The 15000-nt window shown below is 48.5% G+C and overlaps 1 protein-coding gene across 5 annotated transcripts in view; it reads right to left on the bottom strand.

The window, feature by feature from the left end:
- LOC125955771 (sodium- and chloride-dependent neutral and basic amino acid transporter B(0+)) overlaps positions 1-15000 on the bottom strand; it is a 40342-nt gene that overhangs the window by 5458 nt on the left and 19884 nt on the right. The window contains exons 1-2 of one of the 5 annotated variants that reach the window (XM_049686920.1): positions 417-6861; positions 1-174 (exon numbers count right to left, since the gene is read on the bottom strand). The exon at positions 1-174 is cut by the window's left edge and continues 1102 nt beyond it. The exons of 3 other annotated variants lie outside the window; for them this stretch is intronic. The gene's annotated coding sequence lies outside the window, so the exon portion shown is untranslated. Of the gene's footprint in view, positions 6862-15000 lie in introns of those variants that run through there. One more of the 5 variants, XM_049686919.1, reaches the window with a different exon arrangement.

The raw sequence follows: 15000 nt of genomic DNA on the forward strand, positions 1-15000 counted from the left end.
GAGGACAGTTTTTCTTTGCTACCCCGTGCGTTCTTTCACGCTCCGTCCCACCCCGATAATTGTCTTTCACCCGTTGGCACTAATCAAATTTTCACACACTTTTCATAATTAACGGTGGGTCGCTGGATAGGATGCGACCAAGGACTAAGAGAAACTGGTTTTCTGTCGCCGATACTGTGCGATGATGATGATGATGACGAGCAACAGAAGAGAGAGAGAGAGAGAGAATGGTGCACGTTAAACACGGTCTTTTCCCATGAAGAACTTTCTTCAACTGCCACTCTTTATGCCTTCCTTGCTGTTCGGCTTGACACTAGCGAAGGCGCACAAGGGCGACAGAGTAGCACCACCATGAAACTACCTAGCGCCCGCTGTGTGAAGTGGGTCGCAAGTAATAGCTCTTAAACATTACTAACCGTACACCGTCTGATACACCACTTCAGTTCATGCTCCTCGAGGTAGTGACGAATTAGATAATTAAATGTTTGAGAACTATAATATCTCCGACACGATTAAAACAAAACGGCATCGAAAAAGACTCAGCTTCTGGTATCACGCTATCGAGACGATGCAATAAAGTATTGTTGCCGGCTAGATGTAAGACACTTTGCATATCCGCTACAACTGGTGACAAAGCCTCATAACTTTCCCATGTATCGCATAACTTTCCGTCGTATGCAAATCACGGTATTGGCCACCACCAGGATAGGTGCACTGTATGCGAAACTAGACGAAAACGGTGATCCCAGCTTCATGGCGGTGGCTCTAGCGAAGGGAGTTCCGTCTTCACGCATCAGCTGACAAGAGAATGCGCCTTACGTATCGGATGCACATCGAGATCAGGAGCTCGCTGGTGCATGAAATATGTTATACCACCAAGCAGATCCCTCTCTCCCTTGATCCGACAAACAAGTTGTTGTCTAGTAGATGTCGCTATAGTTGGCCGTTGGTTGGCTGTGGCAGAGTGTGGCGCTTCTCTGCGGCAACAGCACAGCAACAGGTGTTTACAGGTGGGCCGAGATGCAGCCACCTTCATCTACAAACGCGCAATATTCGAAAGCCGATTCCGCATTGTTGCCTTCGATCTGGCACTTCGTACGTAATTACGGTGGGCGCATCGATGGCCATGACAACGGTGGTAATGTAGGCAGGCAGAGGAAGGTGGTTCGGTAACCGTGCACAACCTTCCTGCAGCTCATTTGGATTTCTAACGATGGCATGGGGCGTCAGAAAAGACATTTCCGCGTTAGAATGCGAGATTTCGTTCGGAGGCAGCTTGTTTGGCTTTCATCCCACGCAACCAATCTCAACGGCTCATGGTAAGCTTCCGTAAAAAAAACCACTCTTCTCCGTCGAGTTACTTTTCGCGTCATTCGCGTGAAATGCTCATCGGGCACTTACCACCTAGGGTCACAAGAAATGCTGCTTTAGGGCATCCATCCGGGCAAGCTATGCACTTTATGGGCCTTCATCTTAGTAGCCTTGTGGTAGCACGTTCGAGTGGTTTCACAGTCCCAGTCCAAGCGAGCAACGACTTGGTTGTGTCAATTTAAGAAAAAAGGTTTTCTCGTGCTAATCAAGACGTGAACTATCGTAATCTTTATTCTCATCTCTAATCTGGTTAACAAACAAAAGATGGCTGAAGAACCGTCTGGTGTGGTCGACGAAAAGGATTTGAATGAAAATTTTACCTTGGATGAAGAAACACAACAACCAACCGATGGGGAAAACTCAGAAGACGGAGTGGATGGTTTTCATGATATCTTCGAAGAATATCTTTGCGATGGAGATGTCACTTTGGAACGGACCAATAGATGGCGAGTGATTAGAACCAACATCTATGGTTTTATTGGATTGTTGTTCGTTGTTGCCTGTCTTTCGTATTTCACGAAGCACGAGCATCCCATGTTGCTGCTAACTTTCGCCGTGATGTACTCTGCTCTCAAGATAACAGAAGTGCTCTATGAATTGATTGAAAAAATATAGACAATTCTAATCATCAATTGTAGTCCATAAAAGAGTTACGTTGCTGAAGTCATCAAGCATCGGTATTCCAGTCGTGGATGAAGACAACGAGGGAAAAAGAACACCAAGCTGGCATTCCGTGTTCTTCGAATTGAGAAGTACCAATGGAATAAAAACAAAAGACCAGAATAAAAGCAACTGCCGCCATATGGCAACGTAAACTCGTTTTCGTGGGTTTGCTGTATTCATTCATCTGGGTTCTGGTTCTTGGCTTGGGTCATTGTCAATGGCTATAACGCAACAGGGCGGCATTACGTCACCTCTAGATGTTCTGGAGGTGCAACAACACATGCCAACACGTCTCGTCCCACATGAGTCCTACAGGAACTCGCAAGAACAATTTAACTTCATTTTGCCATCACTTTGGTATTCTTCGTTCACAGATCGATCAGACCGAGAAGGTAAGAGAACAGGTTCGATATGGAAGGTTGCTGGGATTTGAAACTGGCGGTGCAGCCTTGCGCCATCGCCATGGCAACGTTCCAAATTTATGAGAGCCTGCATCACCAGTTTGGCGCAGCCAATTGACCATCATCGGCTTCACGAATGGACAAGATTTATATTTTCCTTCTACACTGTTGACCAATGCAGTGAAATGAGAATAAATAAATAAGCAGATATGGTACCGGCTCACCATTTAAGATAAATAATATGACGAGCGTGATGCCGCAGATAGACCGCGTAATGAAGCAAGAGAACGAACAACAAAACGGTACGATTTTAGGTAAATTAATCATTCTAATTCATTAAAAAAATGGCTAAATGTTTCCACCACTCCCCGTAAGTCTCTTCCCGTAGGAATCGTGGTGGAGGTAGCGCAATTCATGAAACTAAACAAGAAAATCGCGAAACAAAAGTTCAAAGAGCACCGAAGAACCGGCGTCGAAAAACAATCGAGCCATTTACAGCCCAGACCAGGGAAGGCAAAATCGATGGGAATTGTTCCAATTTTCCGGAATATACTATTTTTAACAAGCCTTGCCAGCAGCCAACCATCATTTCGCTAGAGTTCTTTTAGTGTGGCCGCAATAGCCGCTGCCCATCCCGCTCTGAACGATCCCACCTCCAGAGAATTTGAAAGCAGATGAAACCAGAAAATCATGATGGACGCAGAACAATTTGTCGATTTTTTTTGGTCAAATAAATCAAATCAAGCGCCTTGTTTGGAATACAATGCTCTCATTTAGAAGCATAAGTCATTTGGTTGAACAGTATTGTAACCCAGTCCGCAGTTGAGAAGGTAACATATCTTGTAACATTCTAAAGGTTTTTGCAACTACACAGCCGATCGGTTTTGCGGTATACTTCTCGAGCACCCTGGGCACGCCCGGATCCGGTACGGCGTTGTCGATGTTTGGTGGCAGACCAGAGAAAAAAGGGAATTGTAATATCGTTGCAGTGAAACTGTTCAATTATCTCACGCCCGAACGAAAGCGAGCAGCTTCCGCTGAAGCCCGAGAGAACTCCCTAGACTCACAAATTAATTGTTTGGCAAACCAATTTCCCATCATCCTCCAGCCGATGGCGCCGTTCATTGTTCATTAGTGTTTGGCACGAAATCTAAAGCACACGGCAGCAGCATTGGAGCAACAAACAACAACGCAGCACCTGCGCTGATGGTAACCGCGGCGAGGTAAGCAAGTATAGTTTAAACTAAGTGGCCCCAGCTTTAGGCCACACGCCAAGGCCACTTTCATGACTTTCTTTTCTTTGCATGCACACTTGAGGGCAGCGCGACGTCACACCATCCCACCACAAACTCCCCATTCAGGCGTTTCTTCTTATTTCACTTTCAGACCGCGACATGCACCCACGGGATAGCGCCACTACTCCGCTGCGGATCGATTCTTGCGCACGCTAGTAGCTGGAATGAAGAAAGCTTGTTTCCAGGGAAGGGACAAAAAAACCGGCAGCAGCAACATTAGCAGGTGATCGAGCACACATACACCAAGAAACACACTCCGTGGAAAGATCATCATAAATCCGAGAGATCGTGTAATGCACTTGCACTTGTGGCGCGATCGAGTTGAATTGTGCACCCCGCTCCACACCGAACCCGATCACTCGAGAACCGATGACCTTTGGATGTAACGCAGACAATCCTTCCATGTAGCCCACTACTGCATTGGCTCACTCACAATTGCCCCCAATCATCGGTATTCACTCTTCGGAGGCATTTTCTCTTCTAGCTTTTTGCTTTTCCTGTTGGCCCGAACCAACCCAACTCGGCACCTGAATTGGTGCACCTCCATCCTTTCTGACAAAAGGACACCGATGGTAAACGCTGTCCACCACCCCGCACTCCGCTGCGTAAGACGGCTGGGCTTCTGCCTATACTGGACCATGTGGGGTGTTGTACCAACAATTTCCAAAACCTTGAACCACTTGTGGCGCGCTGGCTAAGTGGTTGACTTCTTGCCGCTTGATCGAGCGAGCTAGCGAACGAACGAACGAACGAACAATTCACTTGACTGTGTCACGAGTGCACACGCACGGGAGCGCGAAGGTTATTATAGCGCAAAAGCGCTTATACCGCGTACGGACCAATCTTCACATCACAAGCCGCTGGTGATGTTGTACCGTCCGGTTCCGACTGGAGACTGAAACCGGGCGCCAAGGCTGCACCACGCACTACGAGCTGCCGGTACGTTGGCAGCGCCGCCACGATTTCGCTCGGCTCTTCGTCTCGGCTCTCGCGTGGCCACGATACCTTCGCTCAACTTCAACTCCAAGGAGCGTGGACGGGCGTGGACGCAAAGAATGGGTTGAGAATGATGTCGTCACCTGAGGGAGGGGTACCGCTAGGGCTTGGTAGGAAACACATCCATCGCTCGATAGCATGATAGCATAGCTCAGCAAATTTCGAGTAAGTTTCATGTTTAGTTTTGCGCGAATCAGCATCAAGTAGCCACATGGCCGATAACTTGGTATATTGAAAATGTCGCCTTATGACTGCTTTGATTTCGGATAAAAATTTTCGTGATTTTTATGACGCGATTGATACACTGGTCCCGCCACTTTTTTTCGATCACTTTTGGTCCCGGAAATTCAAATCATCAAACAACTTCAGCAGCTCCCACACGGCGGAACGTTTCCGCATCATCCTACACACGATGCGAGTCCACCCGTTTGTTTGTCTTGCTGGCAGAGAAGAAGCCAGAATGAGGACCGCACGAGCTTTCAATGGCTGCTGGCTGTCCAAACAGCATAAAACCAATAATGATTGGCTCGCTCGTGACACTCGTGTCAACCATGAGACGACAAGCGGCTCTTCCTTCATTCTTCTGCTGCCCCCTGCGGGACGCGACGCACTTTCCTCTGCCAGAATGTTGTCTCGTCTCGGATCACTCGCGGAAAAGAAAACAAAAATGACTTGGAAGTGGAAAAAGCGAAAACATACACCCAGCGCCCAGCCCAGCGATGGTGGTGGGACAGGGCAGCCCATTTCCCAGCCCAGAAGTGGGTCATCAGACTCAGAGGCTCAGGTTTGCTGGTCGGGGCGTGCACTTCCGTCGTTGGTATGCGTTTCGCAAACCGTCTTCCGGGCCGCCGAGTCGCCCGATTGTTTGTTACTCTCTCCCTCTCGCTACTTCTCACCTTTTCATCATAATTCCACAACTTTACGGGGTGCTAATTGTTGATTAACAACAACGCCACGCGGCAAAACGCATATTTAGGAAACGCGTTTACGCGTTAAACACTGTCCAGGTGGTTGGCAAATGAATGAAATCAAATATTGGGTGCCAGCGGCCCCATGCTCAATCTGCCGTACGATCTCTGTTTCCGTTTGAATAGTTTGAAACCGCATGTTAGATCAGCATCCCACTTGTGATGGGCCACAAATTGGTGGGCAACAAATTGTGGGCTTTTCGGCTAAATTTGGAGAACAAGCGAGACTTAATGCGGAGGCATTTTCGTCGACGACATAAAAGCAACACCGATAAGCACCGTGTGAGGGGGTATACGAGATGATGGCGTAGCACCAAAGGGGAGCACCAGACCTTTACCATAAAACACCCGTTAACGGAGGAGCAGTGTCGGTCATTCTGGTATAGGCGAGGGCATCGGATGCATATCTTATTACCGGTGCCGTCAACCGTGGCCAGTAGACCCTGGAGTCGGAGCTGGACGCATACTAGAACACGCACACTTTGTGCTTCGTTGTGCTGATGCGCGAGGAACAGCATCGAGCATGCATTTCATGTGTCCAAATGAATTCTCCGAACGGATCCCTCGTTGGCATTCTTTATCGACGAAGGGTTTGTTGTTCTAGGTCCCAACAAGAACAGCAGGAGAGCTTCTCTCGCAATACCATGGAACTTAAGACTTTCCGCTTCGTTTAGAAGTCGGAGAAGTCGGTGCCAGCTACACGAATTGCATCGTGCGTTGAATGCCTTGATGTGTGTAAGTTAGAGCGTGCGCGCCACTTGCGTGCCGCTATGGTAACGTGAGCCCAACGTCACCCCAGCAAAGCATGCTGCGTTAGTAGCCACCTGTATACACAGGCTTGTCCGTAGGTACATTGTGGTATCGGTGAGATTGGCAATATGGTTGTAGAAGGTGTGCGCAATGTTGCTACGATGTACCATAGGCCTACTACCGTACACAATCTGCAGCTGAGTGCGGCTAACAACTCAATGTGGAGCACTTCTGGCGGAAATTCTTGCTAGCGAGGGACTACACCTCATGCGTATTGCGAAGCACTGAACGTCGAAGTATGAGAAACAGCTTCTGTTGTCATCTTATCCATCGCTTGGATAAGCAGAAGACTAGACTTTCTGGCTCTAGCCAGGAGGTAGGCACATGGTATCTATGTCCTATTTTCCCATAAATCTGCCAAAATAAGGGCACAGGATACCAATGAGCCACCGCTAGCAACTCTATTTCCAATCGAGAAGCTCAATAACTTTCATTACATCACCCTTGGGCCCCACCCCCTCGGTAGGATTTGTCAACCGGTAAAGATTTGAGACCACAGATGGCGCAACGCACACTTCCGGTTTCGATTCAGTCTACAAGGAGAGCCCAAAACCACCGAACCAGCTTTGGGCCGATCAGCTGAATGGGGGCAGGGTATTTCGGTGGGTCTAGTGGGTAGGCCTGGGTAGATAGAAACTTTCTCCGCCCAGCAGGCAAGGTCTGGTTGACGCAACGTTGGAAATCATTTGTATAATCTAGCCATTAGGCGGCAGCGGCAGTGTTCAATGCTAAGACTCGCCGAAAGACCATCGATTTTTTGGGAATGTCTCCTTCTTCCGAAGGACGACCTTTTTGCTCTCTCGTACGCTCGCGCTCGGTCACCGAAGGGGTCGACATAATTCCCAGCGCCACCAGCGACAACGATCGTGCTCCTCATCCTACGTCCCAAATCCCACGTTTAATGTGGCACTTAAACCGCTTTATTGAAAGATGCTGCAGCAGCACCAGCAACAGTTGCAGCAGCAGTCACCGTTTCACCGATGCACACGATGGTTGGTCCAAGTTGGCTCTGCGCTTCATAGTCGTGGCCCTTTATGACGGGCAGCTACAGCCTGCTACGTCGAGCGACACACCCATCGTGCGTTGTTACAGTGTTGCTCCCACGTACCCGAATGGCGGGTGACGATGACACGCCGTGGTCGGCTATGGAGCAAGATGCACTTGCATGATTGCCGAGAGGTGTGGGCTGAGCTGTTGATAGTGCAGCAAGCACTGTATGTAAAGTAATTCAATTATCCCGCTTTGAGCAGCAGACGAGCCTCTAACGATGATGGCCATCGACGATCGTCGTTAGGATGGTTGCGGTATGCGGTTCGGAGGGACACACCGATCCGGAGCAACAGACCACCGCTAGTGGCGCTGCTTATACACATTGCAAATAATGACTCAATTGCGGGAGTTTTACTGCATAGCAGTTTAAGAAAATTGGCATCGACCAGAAGGTGCGGACGGAACTTCAGTGGGAGCATATGCAGCAGGGAGGCCACCGATCGACCAACCATACGGCCCATTGTTTCATTGTTTAGTAGCGGTACCGCCAAACCGCCGCGTGAGAGGAGTGCTGCTGAATGAAGTGAAAATAAGGCATCATAATAATAATAATAATAATATTAACAACCGACAAACACCGCCGGGAGGAGCTGCGGATGGGAAAATGGAGTTCAGCTTTAATTTAATTTAGAAAACGCCACTTTTTTCTCTTATTTCGTAAAATGATCCATCCGGTACAGAAGATGCGTACGGCATCAGCAGCCGCAGCATCAGGCAATCAGGCACGGAGATGGCACGAAGAAGGAAGATGGCCCTAACGTCGACAGGAACTTTAAAGCGCGAGGCGGCCGGGCCCGGTCCCGTCACTGCAGCTTCTTGTGTTTTGCTCGTTTCACTTGCCTGCCACCCGCTGGTTGCTGGTTGGCGGCCGAGTCGATAATGAGTTTGTATCAGGAAAGCCACGGCAAGCCGAAGCAAGGTGTTTAAATCCGCGTGCAATTGAGACAAAGCGGCAAAAAAGAAGGGGTGGCAGTGGGAGGCGAAGGAAAGCAAAAGTCCTACCCTTCAGCAGTGTGTGCATTGAGCTGATCGTTCAACCATTTCGCGTGATTTTTTCACACTTTCGTTTGGCCCAACATCGTTTAAACAGCTTTACAGTGCAGTATTAGTAGCAGCCTGTAGCAGACCGTCCGTGGGCAGTATTTGCAATCCATTCAACGAATCCATGTTAAAGCAGCCTCAACTCAAGGGTGGTTTGGTTGAGTTTTCCGTTTTTCTTTTCGATTTGTGTGTGTGTGTTTTTTTTGGGCAATACTACATTCGTAACAGTGGCAGAGCCTTAGCACATCCATCCATTTTATTGTGCCACTGCTGTGGGGGTTAAAGACGTCAGATTAACCGTAACTGACGACTGACAGACCGATAGACTGGTAACGAAAAGTTGCAAGTTTACCTTCGGTGGAACGGGCGCGATTATGGCAATATTGGGGCCTACCCACATAATGCTTAGTAGGGTGTGAGAAGCGTGTCCTAAAACTTTTTCTTCAATCTGGATCAGATGTCGTTACTCGAGTCTAAATGCCATGAAACGAGAAATGGCCACCTCCCGGGATCATCTCGGACGAACGATGCACTGCTGCTTGAACAATGTCCACATAATTTTGCACCAATTTGGTTATGATAGCTGCTGTTTTGTGATTCCAATTAGGCCGTTGTGAGCAATTAGAACGTTGGATTCTGCCCACGACAGATTCTCCCGGTTAGCCAACGGCGGCACACAGAGAATTATGCGGCAGAAAGATGGATAGAGTCAAACTAATGCAAGAACCGGTATTCTCTCGTTCCCCGGCGACGGCAAAGGAATATGCGCGCCCATTAAATTGTAATTATCCTGTATATTCGCTTTTTTATCGCTCGCCATTCATCACTCCTGCTCTCGCTCGCTTTGCGGGCACACATTTCTCCACCACGAAGCCGCGGTATGCGCCCGGAAGGCAACCATAGTGCCGCGCAGTGGACGTGAATCAGGCTCCGATGCTGATGGTACGATAATGAAGCGAGCGTAGAGCCAGGATGATCATTAGAAAAGTAAAGATGGCAGAACTAGCTTCTAGCGATTCCTGCTGATGAATCTGCTGGCCAAGAATAGTGGCCCCGTTTCAGCAGCACCGGTTCTGGGTTGTGATTTTTGGTTGACCCATTTTACACGCCAGAGGCAGTAGATATACGCCCTTCCATTGAGCAAGGGAAGTCAGCGTATCAGCGAAAAGGATTCGTTAGTGGCAAGTGATGAATGCTTTCTAAACACAAAGTATCTATTCCATCATATTTTTAAAGATGCCCTAATTTGTTCTTAAGATCATCCTCAAAAATAAATCGCAATTCGCACGTCATTGATTGAAAGGAAAATGAAAGTTAACAATCAGGTAGTAAATATATAAATTAAAGATCTATTTCTTATATTTTAAACGGCGTGTACGTGCACGATCGTAACCGCTTAATGTTTAAGAAGCCACTAAGCTGCCAAATTTCTGGATCTGCCAGGTTATTTTGGGGATCTTGCTGCAGTTTTTCACAATTTTTAAGGCCGGAAGGGCTACAATTTCAACGAGAACCACGACAGGAGTTGTAAATGGCTTTATTTTACTTTTATCACCTTTATATTTATCACGAAATTTCCGATAAATGCTCACATGTGCGCAAAACAAAAACGGCCAAATCAAATAGGCCCGTATAGAGTGCTTTCAATCTGCTCGAATAGTACAAAATCTCGAGCACTGATCCCCTGAAAGTAGACTGTAATCACAGTTGCATACACTCAGGCGCATACATGTTCGCTTTCTCGCTCGCTCATTGTTTCTCTCTTTCTCTTGGTAATGGCGTTTCTTGGAATAATTTCTTTTTCTTTTAACAATAATAATAATATTTAAATGATAACATGTTAGGTTTGATTATCAACAACTAAGCAACCTCAGTTATCGATCGCATGATAGACAATTTCGAATGAACGGATACATTTAAAGCAAGACAACAAACCCAGATCACCAACCGACTCTCCGGATCACCAACTTCTCGGATAAACCCGGTTCAAACGAGCGAGATCCAGCATCAAGGTGGTGCCGCTCTGTTTTGATTTCCTATTTTGTTTTGGTTTCCCGCTCCCGCTCAGCAAATGCGGCGGCGGCGGCGGCGTAATTCCGCATCATAAGCTCTCGCAATTCCGCCTCTCTCCCAAGCCGAATCCCACCGCTAAGCTGGCCGAAATCCGGTTTTCCCGCCTCATGATGTAACGCGCGGGAGAAGCATAGTACCGGTGGCCGTGGCGGTGGCGGCGCCAGAGTTCGATTCATCGAAAAATGCGCCATCGCTAGGGCAAAGGAGTGAACGTGCTCCGATACGAGATAAGTCACGGATGCTTTGGAGATGAAATCATGATTTCATGATCATGAGTCGCCAACCGGCTCAACCTGGCGATCGTGATGCGTTACTGAAGCCTCGATTTTCGAGCCTCACCGAGAAGTGATTAGTCATTCGAGCATCAGTGGAATCGACCGCTAAACATGACCTCGGCGAATGACGTCAGGTGTGTGTGTTAAAAGGATTTTATTGCATCCACAGACAGCAGTGTACTTGGGAGCATGGTGGCCTCGTATCCGGTTATCGTGTCGTCGGTGCTCGCGGACGATGGAACCTGAATGCCCCCCCCCCCCCCCCTCTTCTCTGTAGATGTTAATATGATCTCATGCGGCACACTGCGGGACGCGCGGCAGAACAACACAAACACCCTCTATCAAGACGCGATCAAAGGCAGGTGCTTTATCACTTCCCAAATGCAAATAAACCTCATTACGACGACGACGACGACGGCGACGGCGACGACGGTGACGGTGAGGGTACCTACAACACACCTTACCCAGACGCCATAATCCAGACGAGGACGCTAAGAGATTTTACCGGAGAAAAACACAAACAAACCCATAATTACCTAATTAAAAGTAAACCAAACCGAAAAGGCAATTATCGACAACGTAATGTGGTTTCCCGGTAAAGGATCGGCGAGTCGAAGCCGGGCCAAGAATACGCCGCACGCATTCCAACTTTTTCGTTTAGCGAAAGAGTAATACACACTGTAGACCTCGACCCCGACCCCCTGGGCCCGACATGCTCGATCGATTAACTTTGCGTCGCACCGTTCGCTGTTAATGAGAAGGATGATGATGAGATGATGAAGTGCTGCCGATGTGCCGAGTAATCTTCTCAGTGCTCAGAAGTTTTACAACTCCCAAGAGACGCTTTTTCAAACTTGGAGCTAATATTAATTAGTCCAACAAAAACCGGGATTCGTTTGCGCAGGCTGTTACCAATACCTCGAATCTCGATATCTCTTCGCCGAGCATCCTGATTCAATAGACAAATCATATCTCAGCCTACAAACAAACAAGCGTACATAAATCGATACGAATCTCTATTTGATGTTTGCAAAAGCGAAACAGATTCTTAACGATTGTTTACGGATCCAGCATAAATAAGGGGACGGCACCGGGTCCATAGATGCATCGGCACACCCGCACGATCGATTAGCGGAACACACGGAAACACAAATATCGAAAAGAGCGTGCCTATTAGATGTGCCGCCGGGAATGCTCGAATGCGTTGGCACCGGTCCAACCGGCCGTAATAAACGCCGGGGTAATAATTTGAACAAATATTCCCTAGCACCGTTTGATTTTCGGTCCCCTTCTTCTTCGTGATAAACTTTACACCAGCACCAGGCACGGCGCGTCCGTTTGTTCGCCCCAGGATAAGGTACCTTTATTTCCACCTCGCTGCTGCACGGCGTTTATTGATTCCGCCACCAGACCCGTGCTGTACGACACCTACGCGCATCTCGACGGCACAATATCCTTGAGCCAAACTGTGCGGGGGCGTCGTGCTTCAATGTGGGAGAACGAACGAGAATATTGGATGGAAAATGTGCGTCCCATCGCAACGCAACCTTCGCACGAAGCGACCAGACGACAGAAGGATCATATTTTTGGATGCGTTCCAAGAACCGTTGCTCCCTCGTAGCATACGAATGCTCTCTATTCATCATGGCTTGTCCAATGTAGCCCCGGATGGGGCCCCGCCGACTGGACGTCCTAGCCATATGGATGTCGCCAGCATGATTTCCATGATACCGGCCGGTAGAACTCATGGCGAGAAGTTTGATAATTGAATTGCTGAAATGGTTTTCTAGGACATGAATAGGACCTTGAAGGCCACAGCGAGAAATTTTAAGCACTATGCGAGAGAGGCTACGTCGCTACTAGAACCGGATGCCGGGAGATACTAACAAGATGAATCATGATTGAAATGATTCGGAAATAATAATTCTGCCTCATTTTAAATTATCAACAGTAAAGAAACAAAACTGTTTTGATAACAGCAGATAGCAGAAAAGCAGGGCGCATGCTTTTGGGAGGGAAATGCTCTCAAAGGTTGCACCACTGCTCCAATCTCGAAGTAGATCGACATCCACTTAGAGTGGTGGCTGCGCGCTGCTTCTACGGCCCGTCACACGGACGGTCAGCCAGAGTGACGCATCTACAACGGCCTACTCGGTTTCGTGGTCAACCCCACTGGAGCACTGGATGCGAGGCTTGCTGCGATACCAGAGAAAGTGAGGAAATACCTGAGCTCGAAAAGAAGTTGTTGCTGCAAGCTACACCGCTAGGCGAGGCAGAATTGCGAGGGAGAAAAAATTGCCTTTTTTTTGCAAATACACCCAACAACCACCCCGCGGGGGTGGGGCTGGCCACCACCAACGCTTTGCATCGATAAGAGCATCCCCGGAGCTAGTGCATGCGCAACAAAACCTCAGATGATAGAAGACGAACGAAGTGGTCTGCTCCCCCCCACACCCCCGTAGGCAACATACATGTTTCGCTGTGATGCTTCATAGCAATTTACACCCAATTGCCGTGGCCACCGCCAGTGGTGTGCCCAAGTGCGCAAGGAAAGTAATAGCTCAGACGGCCAAGAGTGGTAACCGCCTCCGGCAGATACACCATCAATTGCAATTAACGAGCTGTAGAGCAGCCTCGTGTGAGAGTAGAAAAAACGCAAATCAATCGGGGACGATCGTGTGTCCATTTGGCACATCATCTTGCCGTATCGGACGATCTGCAGGAGGAGGAGGAACGCGGTGTCGTAATGCGCACAATGTTTGCCGCAGGGGGCGTAGCGTGATATCGGTACCGATTGTACGCGCAACCAAATTTGGTTGCAAAAATATTTGGCCGTAATGCAATCGAAAGATGTAAGCAGATCCAGAAGTGGTTTCCGCCTTGGTTGGGTGGTTGGGTGGTTGGTATGGAAGTCGAGGGATGATGAGTAAACGGTGCCAACGATTTACTTCCTCGTGCCGGTAGTGCAAAGTCCAACCGGATGTATGTATGGCTGTTATTTGTGTCAACATCTTAGTAGACACAGAGCCATGGTAGTAGGTTGATCCTTTCTACAATAATACCTCGTAATAGCACCCTGCTACTACGACCACAAGTCAGCAGGAAACCGGTATCATGGCAACTAAATCATCGCAGAAACCATCTTTATCTTTTAAACCACTCGCTTCCACCAACACTAACAATAATCCCATTGTACTGTGTGCGATACCAGCACAGTGCAATGTATTCAGCGACTTGGAATGTCAACAGGAATGCGTAACAAGTGGTCTTACAGCCAGCTCGTACCGCCCCGAACCTACCTCGGAACGATCGTAACCGCACAGGAATGTACGGTTGACGCCGTCGCCGACGTTATCATAAGACAAAACTAGCTATTAGAGGCACTTCGAGTCCGCGGTCTCCACTTGCCAGCCAATCGGTGCTGTGTAACGTAGAACTTCAAGGTAGCAAAAACCTGTCCACCATTACCGCCGATTAATGAGGTCTGTATCAGTCCGCGGTGTCTCGCCGCACGTAGCTTTATCAAAAACAAACATCATCCAACCATCGGTTGCAGTTCACTCACTTCAGAGAGGCGCAAGAAGCGAGGGCTAATACATTACTTTTAATTAACGGCAATGCCAACGCCCACAACGGTGGAGCTACAACAGCATAGCGCAGAGATCACGAAATGAAATCAAACAAAATTTGACAGACAGACGGTGGAGGGCCACCGCCATTAAGATGCCTTCGCCGCACTTTCTATTGCCTTTTGTGTAATTGAGATATTTCACGCCGGGACAGAGTCGATGAAATGCCGCCAAACATAAAGCGAAGCCAGCGGGTGATGGGAGGCCACTGCGTCTGCAGTAAACCTACATCGAGTCGTCTCCGTTCGAGTCGAGTGCGAGTCCAAGCACTCGATGCAAGACGAGCGGGTTAACACAATGGCTGTTTGTTGTGTGGACACAGCGCAGGAGCGCTTCGAGTTCTCGTTATCCACGACTCTCTGACGGCGGCTTCTGGTCAACAACCAGAGCGCGCCAACACCTCATCCGCCTTCAAGAGTGGTAGTTCA

Source organism: Anopheles darlingi, chromosome 3, assembly GCF_943734745.1.
Source record: "Anopheles darlingi chromosome 3, idAnoDarlMG_H_01, whole genome shotgun sequence".
NCBI classification, from domain to species: Eukaryota; Metazoa; Arthropoda; class Insecta; order Diptera; family Culicidae; genus Anopheles; species Anopheles darlingi.